Here is a 15,170-nt window from a genome sequence, read left to right on the forward strand (position 1 = left end):
TAACTTTTTACGTTTTCTTTACTTCTTGTACTTCTCCTTGACTTCTGAAAACACTATGCATCATACACACAATATAGAGACATGTACCCTTCAGTTTCGAAGTACTATCACTGATAACATACGTACAAGTGGGCCCAGAAACTGCAGTAAAATGATCATATTTTACTGTTTTAATCAATCAAGAAGTGCGAGCAAAGAAAACCGGTGTAGGTTTGTCGAGGCGCCCCGAACAAGGAACGATGGGTAGAGTGTAACACACCGTTGACTTCACTGAAGACCCAGTTGCGTATCAGAGTTTCCAAGTTGTGAGTCAAAGCCCATCCCCTTTCTTTCAGCGATTTTTCCTTTGCATGGATTAGTAAGTAACAGTATTAGGAGACACAGATTTTTTTACTGTGAACCTTTAACAGTGCAGTGACTAGAACGTCACGCACATAAAGACATAACGATTTTCTTACGAACTGGAGAAATAAGAAACAACAGACACAAAGAAAAAAGAGAGGTTTGTTCGTGGGCAAAGGAGAGTATTAGAGAGGAATTTGATCAATCAGTTAGGTAATACGGACTGTTTCCAATGAATATGCTTAGTGTGAGCAACGAATTTCTTTTGATCTTCTCCTTCACTTTATATATGGCATGGGTGATACAGTGTAGGCCATAAATCGGTTGTCAGTAGAGGTACTTAGACTTTGTTTTGCCTAGCGTAGTGGTAATCATTAGTGAACGTGACTAGTGCGTAGTACTTGTAAGTCAGTTGATACTAGTAGTTTGAGGCTACGTGACTTGATCCATAATGGTTGTAAAAATCAATGTTGAAATGTCGGCTCAACCACCTTTTTACAGTGTAAAAAACCCTAAAGTTTACGCTTTTCGAAGGTCAAGTGTTCATCAGAATTACCTAAAAAATCTCTAAAAGTTACCAATACAAAATATAAACGAGAACGACAAAATCAATAATAAAATAACGTGGCTACGCCCGTTGCAGCTGTGTCCTCTTAAGACATGTTTACACATTACCCTCAACTGATAAAATAGATTACAATGAAATTCCGCACGTTGTCCTGGGTACTGTAAGAACTATATGTGTACGTGGCACGTGTATCTTCATGAACGCTACATCCTGCAGGCAAACACAAAACTAACGCGAATGAGCACTTTGTGAACGTAAACATGAAACCCAATGAAAATCCGAAGAAACAAAGATGTGTAACTATTCTGGGTAGTCCGGGAATTCCTAAAAATGAAGTTTATTCCGTCACGATTCAAGATGGGCAATCAGGAGTTGAACTACATTGTCGGAAGATTTGCTATAAAATCGTTGTTGAAAAGATGCAATGTTTGCTTAGAACAGCATGAATACTACTCTGAGCAGCTTTTGTAGATTCGTTGAACGGTACAAGTCTTTCTGTGTTGATAGTAAATTGGTACTTTTATTTGATTAGACAACTGCTTTATGTTCTGCCCTGTACATTTCGCCGATCATAGCACGGTAGAATACTGTTGAGAGAGAGCCGGCCGCGGTGGTCTCGCGGTTCTAGGCGCGCAGTCCGGAACCATGCGACTGCTACGGTCGCAGGTTCGAATCCTGCCTCGGGCATGGATGTGTGTGATGTCATTAGGTTAGTTGGGTTTAAGTAGTTCTAAGTTCTAGGGGACTAATAACCACAGCAGTTGAGTCCCATAGTGCTCAGAGCCATTTGAACCATTTTGAACTGTTGAGAGAGTATCACTGTAGGCCTCATTTCCGCTTGTTCATTTTTCCTTAGGATTATTTTAATGACCGATCCAAGGCAACATAAAATAAATACCTGAACCCGCGGATGAAAGAGATTGACTAAAGCTGTCATACAAATAACAAGTTGTATTAATTTTGTTTTCGTATGTTGAGGGGTGGCCTTCAGTTTTGAACATGTTCATCAATAAACTGCTATACATCATACAGTACGACGAATGTTGAAACTGGAAATACAGTACAACAGGGTAAATACATGATTAAATTTATATACGATCACGTATACAATTTGAAGGTTGCGAAATTTAGGGCAAAGTACTGCCGCCGATGTCAGCAACAGTGCTACAATCCGACTCGGCATCCAGTCGAATTGAACTTGGATGACAGATACGGATATATCATTTCATGCTGCTTTAACAGCGATGATGCGTAACGATGAATGCCCCTTTCGAATCCCGACATGTGCAGGTAGACTTTTCCCTCCTGTTGTAAGGTGGATAACTTTTTCAGAAAATGTCAACAAACATAGTTCACATGATGACAGGCAGAGTCCCATGATCAAGTAGTAGTTCGGTTACACTGCTCTGTAACTGCAGATCTGAATTAGCATTGCCAGCGGCGGTCGGTCGTTTCACTTTTTGTTTTTGTACTTTTCCAATGTAGTTGGTAAAGTTTTCGAACACTTGAATGCTTACAATTAGGATGGTTGAGATACATGTAATATTAAGAAGAATTATCCACATAAGATTCTGGCGGTCTGTGGGGTGAAGGTTGTAGTAGGAGCCTACCCCTAGGATGCACAGCACCAAACTCTGGTGCCGGCCGTAGCGGGCGAGCGGTTTTAGGCGCTACAGTCCGGAGCCGCGCGACCGCTACGGTCGCAGGTTCGAATCCTGGCTCGGGCATGGATGTGTGTGATGTCCTTAGGTTAGTTAGGTTTAAGTAGTTCTAAGTCTAGGGGACTGATAACCTCAGAATTTAAGTCCCATAGTGCTCAGAGCCATTTGAACCAACCAAACTCTGGTGACCACAGGGTGATATACAGGACATAAAATCCCGTCTGGGACCTGCGATAATTTTATGTTAATAATTGGCAACCAGTGCTGTACAATCGCAATAAAGTCATGAGATGTCCAATTGGCTCTTTTGTTAGAACATGTTACGCGTTTCGGTATTACACCCATCTTCAGACATCACAATCTTCAACTCCTTCGAGTCAATTGAACATCTCATGATTTTATTACTATTGTACAGCATTGGTTGCCAATTGTTGACCACAGAGTGATCGTGCAAATTAATTTAAAATAAGGATATCGTTGCACAATGGAAATAGTCTTATTTGAATGAATATTGGTAGGGGTAGCCCAATTAAGCATGAAACAAATGGGTACCACAACACTCACCCAGCAGTGTTAATGGGAGAAAGGAGCTTCTATCTATGAATGGAAACATATGGTCACTATAACAATTAGATTATTTATCTTTAGACATCTGAGTTACACACTTATATTTATAAAGAATCAATAAACGGATAAAAGATTTTTACGCAAAAGTACGACCTTGCCACTGATAGCAAAGGCAGAAGAAACAAAGTAACGTTAACAATCCATGTACACGGCCAGTTATTGCGTAAGTATTAATTAGCTGTAGAAAGTGCATGGAAAGATAGGAGCGAACACCAAATTTTTATAAATTTATTTTATTTATTAGTCAACAGTCTTCTGACCGGTTTGATGTGGACCACCACGAGTCTTCTCCTACGCCAAACTTTTCATTTCAGAGTAGCAATTCCACCACACGTCCTCAATCATTTGTTGAATGTATTCCATTCTGTCTTCCTCTGCAATTTGTACCCTCTACCGCTCCCACTACTAGCATGGAAATTACCCCATGATGCCTCAACAGAAATCCTATCATCCTGTCTCCTTGACAGTGTTGTCCATATGTTGCTTTCCTCGCCGATTCTGCGGAAAATCTCCTCACTCCTTACCGTATCAGTTTACCTAATTTTCAATATTCTCCTGTTGTACTACACCTCACGCGCTTCGATTTTCTTCTGATCTCACTTTCCCACGGTCCATGTCTCACCATCATACAACGTTGCACTCCAAACGCACATTCTCAGATATATCTTCCCCACTTTAAGACCTATGTTTGATACAAGCAACTTCTCTTGGCTAGGAACGCCACTTTCCTCCTTGCTCCGTCGGCCATAGGTTATTTTGCTGCCTAGGTAGCTGAATTCCTTAACTTCATCTAATTCGTGATCCACAATTGTAATGTTAAGTTCCCGCTCTTCTCATTTCTGCTACTTCTCATTACTCTCGTCTTTCTTCGATTTGCTCTCAGTCCATATTCTGTACTCATTACACAGTTCATTCCTTTCCTGCAATTCTGTTTCACTTTCACCAGCGAATCTTATCATTATTATCATTCGACCCACTCTTGAACTTGTCTTTTATTTCCCTCATTGCTTCTTCGATGTACAGATTGAACAATAGAGGCGAAAGACTGCACCCCTGTCTTGAACGCTTTTTAATCGGATCACTTCGTTCGTGGTCTTTCAGACTGTTCCCTCTGGGTCTTGTACGTATTGTATATTACCCTTCTTTCCCCATAGCTTACCCTAATTGTTTCAGAATTTCGAAAGTATTGCACCTTTTTACATTCTCGAACGCTTTTTCCAGCTCGGAAAATCAATTGAACGTGGCTTGATTTTTCTTCAGCTTTGCTTCCGTCATCAGCTGCAAGGACAGAACTGCTTCTCTGATGTCTTTACCTTTCCCAAAACTGAATTGATCGTTATCTGATATATCCTCAATTTTCCTTTCCATTGTCCTGTATATTATTCTTGTCAACAACTTGGATCCTTGATCAGTTAATCTGATTTTGCGATAATTCTCGCACTTGTCGGCAATTGATATTTTCGGAATTGCTGGATGATGCTTCTCCTAAAGTTCCATGGTATATTGCCAGTCTCACACTCGACACATCTACGTGAATAGTGTTTTTGTTGCCACTTCCCCCACGATTTTATAAATTCCAATAGAATGACATTTATATCTTCTGCCTTATTTGTTCTTAAGTCATCTTAAGCTCTTTCAAATTCTGATTCTAACACTGGATACCCTAACTCTTTCCTGCCAACTTCTGTTTCTTCTTCTATCAAATCCTTAGATAAATCCTCCCCCTCACAGAAGCTTTTAGCGTTTTCTTTACACGTTTCCACTCTCTCCTCTGTAGTTAACAGTGGAATTCCCACCAAATTCTTAATGTTAACCACCCTTGCATTTAATTTCATGGAGGGCGGTTTGGACTTTCCTGTATGCTGAAGCGGGCTTTCCGACAATCATATCTTTTTCGATGGTTTCACATTTTTCATGCAGCAATTTAGCCTCAGCTTCCTTGCGTTTTTTGTTTATTTCTTTACTAAGTGACTTCTTTCGTCGAATCGCTGAAGTTTTTCATCCGTTATGCATGGTTTCTTTGCAGCTGTCGTACTTGTACCTACGGCTTTCGTTCCAACTTCTGTGGTCGTCCTTTTTAGAGAGGTCCATGCCCCTTCAGCTGAACTGACTCCTGATCTGTTCAGTATCGTAGTACCCATACCCTGAGAGAACTTCAAACGTATCTCTTCATTTCTTAGTACATCTGTATCCCACTTCATTGCTTCTTCCTGTCTAATCTCTTAAGGGGACATTGTATATGAAATTTGTTGAAATTTGAAATTTTGTGTTTTCTACTCTATAATGTACTTTGGACTTTCCTGAACATTTTGGTGTATAATACATTAAAATCAAACAATTGTGAGACCTTCAAATAATATTTTGAATGGTGACATGTGACACAAATTTCGCAGCTACGCATATACTGCCACAGTTGAGCAGCATATCTGGGGAACTACACAGTCTAGAAGGCTGTGAATTGCTTTGTTTTGTGCCCACTGCTACGTCTCAGAAGTTGGCATTACGAATAAACAAGTCAGTCCTTTCTTTCTGGTACTAGTTTCCGTTGAAAGTAGTGTGCTATTTTTGTAGTAAGCTAACTTCTATTGCTAACAAACGCAAATTTGCGGGTAGCAGATATGTGAGACCTGCATTTGCTTCTGAAGTACTTGGAAACACATGTGATAGCAGTGAAGGAAACTACGATGATGTTTCTGAAGTGACCACGCCCCCTAGTGCATCGAAAAGGAAAGTAGCTTTAGAAACGGGTGACAGTGGTAAAAAGTAATGATATTATGGACATCATTATTGATGTGCAAATCTTTGCAAAAGTTCTTTCTGAAACTGTTTCTTGCTGTCTCTGTGGTGGTGAAGCTAAACTTTATCAGGATACTGGAGCTAGAATAGGTGTTGTGTCCAAATTAATTATTAAATGTCAGAAGTGCAAAAAAGAAAAAGCATTTCATACTTCATCAAAGTGTTCAGGCAATGAATTGTATGAAACTAATGTGAGACTGTTCTATGGCCTTAGATGCATTGGTAAAGGCACAAAGGCGTTAATGTTCTCTGCACTGTGTTGAACTTGCCAAAACCACCTTCTAGGTATACGAAATATGTAACAGCAATTGGGGTCTCTGTAAATGCTGTGGCTGAAGTTTCAATGATTGCAGCTACATCAGAAACTGCTGAACAAAATGAGGGTGATACAGACATCAACATTGCTGCGGATGGATCCTGGTAAAAGCATGGGTATAATTCCATAATGGTTTTACATCGGCAATAAGTATTGACACTGAAAAGTTTTGGATTTTGAAGTCCTCAGTGAGTACTTCCAAGGGTGTACAGCGAAGCAGAAGAACAGATTACTTCATAAGCAACAGTGTACAAAAAATTATGATGGCACAAGTGGAGGAATGGAGGTAGTAGGAGCAGTTAACAGTTTCCAGCGTTCACTGAAGAAAAGAGGTGTCAGATATGCGAATTACTTAGGTGATGGAGACAGCAAGGCTTCACTTGCAGTACTGAACAGTAAGCCATATGGTGTTCCTATACAAAAACTTGAGTGTGTAAGACATGTCAATAAAAGAATGGGAACACGTCTGCATAATCTAAAAAACCAAGTTGGGTAACACGAAACTTCTGATGGCACGACACTGAAATTTGCTGGAAGACTAATGGACAAAGTAATTGATGAATTATAGGAATATTATGGGAAGGTCATTAGAGATAACTGTAACAATTTAGAGACGATGAAAAGAGCTGTGTGGAGCACTTTCTTTCATCGAGTATCAACCGATGAAAAGCCCTGTCATGCTTTGTGTCCACCTTCACCAAACACTTGGTGTAAATATAGGCAAGCTGAATTTTCTGACACCCTGCATGAATTTACACATAAACATTCTCTTCCTCTGGCAATAATGGAGGCAATCAAACCTATTTGCAGAGATTTGGTAAATCCTGAGCTACTAAAGATGTGTTTACATGGGAAGACCCAGAATGTGAATGAGTCCTTCAATAATGTTGTGTGGGGCTGTGCGTAAAAAACGCATTTGTTGGCCTTATGACTCTAAAGTTAGCAGTGTCCGATACTGTAACAACTTTTAATGGTGGGAACTATGAAAGACTTAAGGTTCTGGAAAAGTTTGGGGTAGGATTTGGACAGAACACAGCTAAAGGACTGTGGGAACTGGATGAGCTTCGTGTACGTGAAGCAGAGTTAGCTGCTCAGAAAATGACAATTGAAGCAAGAAAGAAAAGCACTGGGCTGTTGTGACAATGAGGAAGGCACAGGCTATGTGCCAGGGCAATTCTAGTGCATAAAAGACACAGAAATGTAAGTCTGGATAAGAATTTGTAATAAAAGAATGTTAAACCTCTATATATCTGAACTACATTTTTTGCAATAAATGACCGTTTTCTAAAAACGTACTAATGGTAGAGACATGAAATTTGCACTACATGCCAAGTGTGAGATTCAACACATATGGAACTATAATAGCTACAATATCCTGAGTTTCTTTGTTTTTATTTTCATTTAATTACAAAATTCTGTCAAAAAATTGAGTGTTAGAAGAAAAAATGATAACATGCCCCGCAATAAAATTTTAATAACTCTATCAGTGTATCTAGAAAGCTGCATTCAATAATTGTGGAAAATTGTAAGTTGGTGTCTTAAAAAATTTCCAAACTAATAGGTCACAAAATTCGATAAGTTAACATTAGTGGCATAGGACATACAATGTCCCCTTAAACTTCAGCCTACTCTTCACCACTACTGTTTAAGTCTGCTCCTGAGTGCCCCTTACAATCCAGTATCTGATTTCAGAATGTCTGCCAGACCCTGATGTAATTTAACCGAAATCTTTCTCGTACCTCCAGACTGTTTCAAGTTTACCTCCTCCTCCTGTGATTCTTGAACAGAATATTCGCTATTACTAACAGATATTTTTTGCAAAACTCAATTAGTCTTTCTCTACTCTGGTTCCCGCTACCAAGCTCATATTGCCCGTAAGCCTTTCTTCTACTCCCTCCCCTACAACCACAATCCAATCCCCCATGACGATTAGATTTTCATCTCCCTTTATGTACTGAATTACCCTTTCAACATCCTCATAAACTTTCTCTGTCTCTTCATGTTCTGCTTGAGACATCGGCTGGTGTACCTGAACTATCGCTGTCGGTGTTGGTTTGCTGTCAATTCTGACGACAATAACTCTATCACTGAACTGTTCACAGTAACTCATTCTCTGTCCCACCTTCCTATTCATAGAGGGTCCTATTCACGTTACATTATTTTCTGCTGCTGCTGATACTGCTCTATACTCGTCTGACCAGAAATCCTTGTCTTCCTTTCACTTAATTTCACTGACCTCTTGTATATCCAGATTGAGACTTTGCGTTTCCCTTTTCGGCTTTTCTAGTCCCCCTACTAAGTTCAAGCTTTCACATTTCTAGCCCCGATTAGTAGAAAGTTATCCTTTCGTTGGTTATTCATGCTTTTTCTTGTGGTCACCTCCTCCTTGACAGTCCCTTCCCGGAGATCCGAATGGGGGACAATTCAGGATTCTTTTGCCAATGGAGAGATCATCATGACGCTTTTTCAACTACAGCCCACATGTCCGGCAGTTACACGTTGTGTGTCTTTAATGCAGTGGCTTCCATTGCCTTCTGTATCCTCATACGTTGATCATTGCTGATTGTTCCTCCTTTAGAAGCGGTTTCTCACTCCAAGAAAAAGAGACTGCACTGAACCCATATCCTGTCCTCCGCCCTCTTTAACAAGGCCTTTGGCTGAATGGAGGTGACTTCTTTTGCCGGAAGTATTCCCCCCCCCCCCCTTGCTGACGATTTTTATTCAAAATTTAAACAGAGACCGAGAACGTTTTGATTACGAATAAAAGACGCTAACCTTTTTTTCAATTTTTTGTTTTTGTTCGTTGTATTTGGTCGTGGCAGACATCAAATGACGCCCGTTCAGATTCATCGTTGATCCTTTCACTCATTTTTTTAATTTTTTATTTCAGAGAACAGTCAGGTCTCCGACCGGACAAGCTGAGCTAACGTGCCTGCTACACCGTAGACTACGGGTGATTACTCCAGAAGATTCCCCAAAATGTCCAATGGTGGCAACAAGCTGGATGCGTGACTTTAAAAATGCGAACTCAATTGTTGAAGGGAGCAACTTAATGGTCAAATGTTCGCAGGTTGACAGCGTAGTCAATGAGTCGTCTTCCGGCAACGTCTCAGCAGCTTTCTTACATGCCATTTTCACGCGAAGTGTCGGGTTCACGTCTCGTCCGGGTGTTTATAGCCGCTGGAGCATGGCCTTCTCTGCATCCTCGGCGCCTGTCGGGCCAATCAGACGTCAGCGTAATCGCCGCGGCGGGCGCCGGTTCCCGGCGTCTCGTCTACGTGCGGCCTGTTTATTCCATCAGCTGCCACCGTCCTGCCCCCATCGGTACGCTTTCGTCGTATTGTTGCTAATGTTGTTTCCCACGCAGTGCTGAGTTGGAAGACGACTGTTGTTGTTGTTGTTGTGGTCTTCAGTCCTGAGACTGGTTTGATGCAGCTCTCCATGCTACTCTATCCTGTGCAAGCTTATTCATCCCCCAGTACCTACTGCAACCTACACCCTTCTGAATCTGCTTAGTGTATTCATCTCTTGGTCTCCCTCTACGATTTTTACCCTCCACGCTGCCCTCCACTACTAAATTGGTGATCCCTTGATGCCTCAGAACATGTCCTACCAACCGATCCCTTCTTCTAGTCAAGTTGTGCCACAAACTTCTCTTCTCCGCAATCCTATTCAATACCTCCTCATTAGTTATGTGATTTACCCATCTAATCTTCAGCATTATTCTGTAGAACCACATTTCGAAAGCTTCAATTCTCTTCTTGTCCAAACTATTTATCGTCTTTGTTTCACTTCCATACGTGGCTACACTCCATACAAATACTTTCAGAAACGACTTCCTGACACTTAAATCTATACTCGATGTTAACAAATTTCTCTTCTTCTGAAACGCTTTCCTTGCCATTTACTTTCTTTACTTTACTGGAAGACGACTGATAAGGTTAGAAAGGCAGTGGAGATACGAGTCAATGACAACCTGGTCAACCGGTATAGGGGCTTCCAACTAGCACCGCGAGGGACACGATATTAGCAAGAATACGACGAGAGCGCACCGATGGGGACAGGACGGTGGCGGCTGATGGAATAAACAGGAGACGAGACACCGGGAGCCGGCGTTCGCGGCTCCGTCCCCTCCCCTCACCCTCATCCCCCTCCCCCAACTCCATCGACCACGTGCCGCCACGGCGACTAAGCTCGCGCCTGATTGTTCCGACCGGCGCCGAGGATGCAGAAAAGCCCGTGGTCCAGCGGCTATATAGACATGTTCGAGACCTGAACCCTCTGATATCGCTGGCGCTCCGCCTCCTACTGCCGAAACAGTAGAACAAGCGCTACAAGACTTATCAGGCACCATCTTGCAGACAGCGGAAGAGCCACCCCTCCACAAAGCGATGCCCCACCGAAGCAAATACAGCTCCCGGAACACTTGCTAGCTCCAATTCGACCTAAGAACAGAGTGACAAAAGAGTGGAAGATAACCAGAAATCGGGCCTCCAGGAGGCTGCTCAATTGTCTACAGAGAGAACTGAAGGTAGCGCTCAATGAGCACAGAAACCAGCAATGGCAAAACCGCTTCACAGCTCTCAAAGTAGACGATCATACACTATTGCAAGCAACCAAACAGTTCACAAAAAGACGCGATAGGATGCCGCCACTGCACGGCGAGCGGGGTCTGGTCTACAGCCATGCTGAGAATACCAACGCCCTCGCCGACTCCTTCGAGAAGCAGTTTCAAGCGGCAGAAGCCCAGGATGAAGAGCATGATGAGGTAGTTAGCCGTCAACTGGTTGTGTTCCTCAATGCTGAGCAGGACCCAGAGGACGAACCCATGCTTTTTGTCCCCGAGGACGTGGCAATAGTAATTAGGTCCCTCCCAACATAAAAGGCTCCAGGACACGACAGTGTCACCAATCAGTTACTCAAAAATCTCCCACCCACAGCTATCACACACCTCGCGAACGTCCTCAACGAGATTATTCGATCCCGTGAGTTCCCAGCTAACTGGAAACATGCGGAAGTGGTCGCGATACACAAATAAGGGAAAGACCCTCTATTCCCGCAGCACTACAGGTCGATTAGCCTCTTGCCATCTCTCAGCAAGATCTATGAGCGCCTCCTGCTAAGACCCATACAACAACGTGTTACCAGAGAGCAACTTCTGCCGGATTTCCAGTTCGGGTTCCAGCAGAACCACTCTGCCCCACAACACGTAATGAGAGTGGTGGAAGCAGCCACAGAGGCCTTCAACCACAGAGGATATTGCGTGATAGTGCTACTAGACGTCGCCAAAGCCTTTGATTCAATATGGCATAGAGGGCTACTCTACAAGTTGTACACACAAGGGTTCCCCGGGAGTATAGTTATGCTGATCAAACGCTATCTCACGAATAGAACTTCCTCCGTCAAAGTAGAAACTACCACCTCCACCAAAAGGCGTATTCGTGCTGGGGTGCCACAGGGATTGGTCCTGGGGCCCGTTGTGTACAGTCTGTACACTGCGGACACACCAACGGCCCCCTGGTGCACATTGCACAGTACGCAGACGACACAGCCTTCTACACGAGAAATGCGAACAAGGACCTGTTCATCCGTAGGCTACAAATGGGTTTAGATGACACAGAAACTTTGGCCCGTCGCTGGCGTATCACCATCAACGAAAAGACGCAGGCTATGCTGATTACCCACAGGCTCGGAAGATGCGAACCTCATCAACGTCGCCTCCCCTCCACCTTCACCTAAACGGAACCCAACTCCCCTGGCGCAGAACCGCCAAGTACCTTGGCGTAACCTTGGACTCTCGTCTTAGGTGGAAACCCCACATAGACGAGGTCCACAGGAAGGTCTGCGCCAGAATGTCCATCCTATACCCAATCCTGAACTCAACCAGCTCCCTTCCCTGCCCAGTAGCAGTAAATGTGTACCAGGCCCTGATCCGGCCAGTAATGGAATATGCGTGCCCTGTCTGGGGATACGCGGCAAAGCAGCAGCTGGACAAACTCCAGAGGCTGCAGAACCGCGCCCTCAGAAGGGCATTGCATTTACCCCTTGGATTCCCCATAGATGATCTGCACGCCGCAGCTGAAATCCCACTCCTGAGAGAGCGTTTCCAAGATCTGGCAAGGGCTTTCTATGAGGGTTCTTCCAGATCAGGAAACGCCCTCATCCACTCCCTAGGTCGGTATGACATGTCCCGTGACAAGCACAAGCGCCCCATGACGATCTTCGACGATTAAGTCGAAGAGAAAATCCCAATATCCAATCCCTAATCCTGATCTTTCCCATATAACACCAATCATCTCGCCAACCTCAGGCAAGCTCCAGACACAAACAGAACAATCATCACATTTCACAGACACCAAAAAACTACAGAAATAATCACACACACACGTACACAGGGGAGTAAAAGCCGAAAGGCTACAAACTCCCCCTCACATATCCCCAAAGAGGGGAAAGTAACAGATGAGAGCAGCAGCGTGAACCCGACACTTCGCCTGAGGATGGCAAGTAAGAAACTTGCTGAGATATTGCCGGAAAACGATACATTCACTCGCCTGTCAGCCTCAAAAGATTTTATCATCTAGATCCGCCGAGAAGTCCTGCATTCTCTGGGAGCAACTTAACTTCCCGTCTTAACGACATTGGCGTGTACGGTGATGGCTCATATTAACAAAAACAGACGGAACGTGGATAAAGTAACCGGAGGCAACTGCAGCTGAATATGTGACTTCAACTCCTCTTTGTACTTAGTGGGTAGGTGCAGACATCCTTTCATCGGCATCAAGGCTCGTCTCATCACTCGTTTCACCTGTCTTAAGCTGAAGTCTTTACTCTACAAACGCTTGAAACTCTTAAAATTCGAAAGCGAAGTGTATAAACGCCTAAAGCGAAGTGTGTTCTCCAAGAGCCGTCTGAAACTCGGTTGTCTTGCTGCCAGAACTGGAAATAACCACCCAGTTAGTACGGAAATGCGGAGTTCCGATGAATGAAAAATAGTTAATAACGTTAAACAATTTCCCACGGTTTTCTATCTTATTATACTTTAGTCAATCACTCAGAGACGGGCGGCCAGAGCCAAGAGGCTTCTCTCACCCATGAAACGACTCTGAAATTGACGACTGAAAATCTCAGCACGTAGGTGCAGCAGGAATGCGCGGGTTATCCCTAAAATGACAATATCAGTCAGTCAGAAGCCTGTTTCCTTGAAGCCGAATGTTACTCAGAGTCATCGCATGGAACATTCACATACTCTGAGGGAAGCTAAAACTACCTAGAGACTTCTTATCAGTCTTCTGCGAGGAATTTCACGTTTCTTTCGACAGACAAACGAATGTTCCGCAACCCTACTGCAAAGCGAGCTGGGGTGGGCGCCGGGGGAGGTGGGGTGGGGGGAACGAGGAACTCCAAAGTTTCATAGTTGAAAATTCCTCTTAATAGGACATTAATGTTACGGTTCTAACTTGTAAGCTTTCAGGTCGCTGAAACCTCCACCACGTACATAGAAAAACAAACAGCGACACGAAAACAGTCGCTGGAGAAGCTAATCTAGATCTGCACTTACTGACAGGTGTAGCTGAATGACTTACAAAACACTTGTTCGACCTATACTTGAGTATTGCTCATCAGTGTGGGATCCGTACCAGGTCGGGTTGACAGAGGAGATAGAGAAGATCCAAAGAAGAGCGGCGCGATTCGTCACAGGGTTATTTGGTAAGCGTGATAGCGTTACGGAGATGTTTAGCAAACTCAAGTGGCAGACTCCGCAAGAGAGGCGCTCTGCATTGCGGTGTAGCTTGATGTGCAGGTTTCGAGAGGGTGCGTCTCTGGATGAAGTATCGAATATATTGCATCCCCCTAGTTATACCTCCCGAGGAGACCACGAATGTAAAATTAGAGAGATTCGAGCGCGCATGGAGGCTTTCCGGCAGTCGTTCTTCTCGCGAAGCATATGCGACTGGAACAGGAAAGGGAGGTAATGACAGTGGCAAGTAAAGTGCCCTCCGCCACACACCATTGGGTGGCTTGTGGAGTATAAATGTAGATGTAGATGTAGAAGCGAATTCGCATATAATCCTCTGAAATATGTTAGTGCAAATTTTCAGATAAAAGTAGCCACGTGACTTTTTACTTGACATTACACTATTTCCTCACAATACTAGGAACAGTCAAATGAAATATCTGAAGGCTTTGCTGCGTAATGAGTAATGAATAATCAAAAAAATGTTCAAATGTGTGAAAATCCCTAAGGGACCAAACTGCTGAGGTCATCGGTCCCTAGACTTACACCCTACTTAAACTAACTTATGCTAATAACAACACACACACACACACACACACACACACACACACACACACACACATGCCGCGCAATCCGTGACACGGCCCGTCTAACCGCGCGGCCACTCCGCTCGGCAGTGAATAATCGACAGTGTGTAGGTGACATTATCTCTACATACTCTGCTTGGATGTGCTGGTTTCTAATCGTTTGCATAACCGAACATATAGTACATACCATCCCAGCTTGATAGTTTTTGCAAACTGCCTTCATAGTGCTGCAACATTAATGGCAAACAGTGTAGTATTATATCAAGGAATAGGTAAATATATAGGACATTAATTACAGTTAATTCCTTGGGATAATATGTACGTCCCATAAATAATGGTATCAATCTACACGACCTTATTTTACTAAGACTCATGTGCTTCGACATAGGAAACATTAACAATTGTAGATAATAATATTGTAATAATAATTATTATTATTGCACAGAACGAGTTATTCCCGTGTTGTTAATTGTTGGATCGCTTCCACCAAACAATAGTCATGAAAATGTGGATCACACTGTTCAGCAGAAAAAGTTCC

The sequence above is a fragment of the Schistocerca nitens genome, chromosome 1, assembly GCF_023898315.1.
Source record: "Schistocerca nitens isolate TAMUIC-IGC-003100 chromosome 1, iqSchNite1.1, whole genome shotgun sequence".
Lineage (NCBI taxonomy): Eukaryota > Metazoa > Arthropoda > Insecta > Orthoptera > Acrididae > Schistocerca > Schistocerca nitens.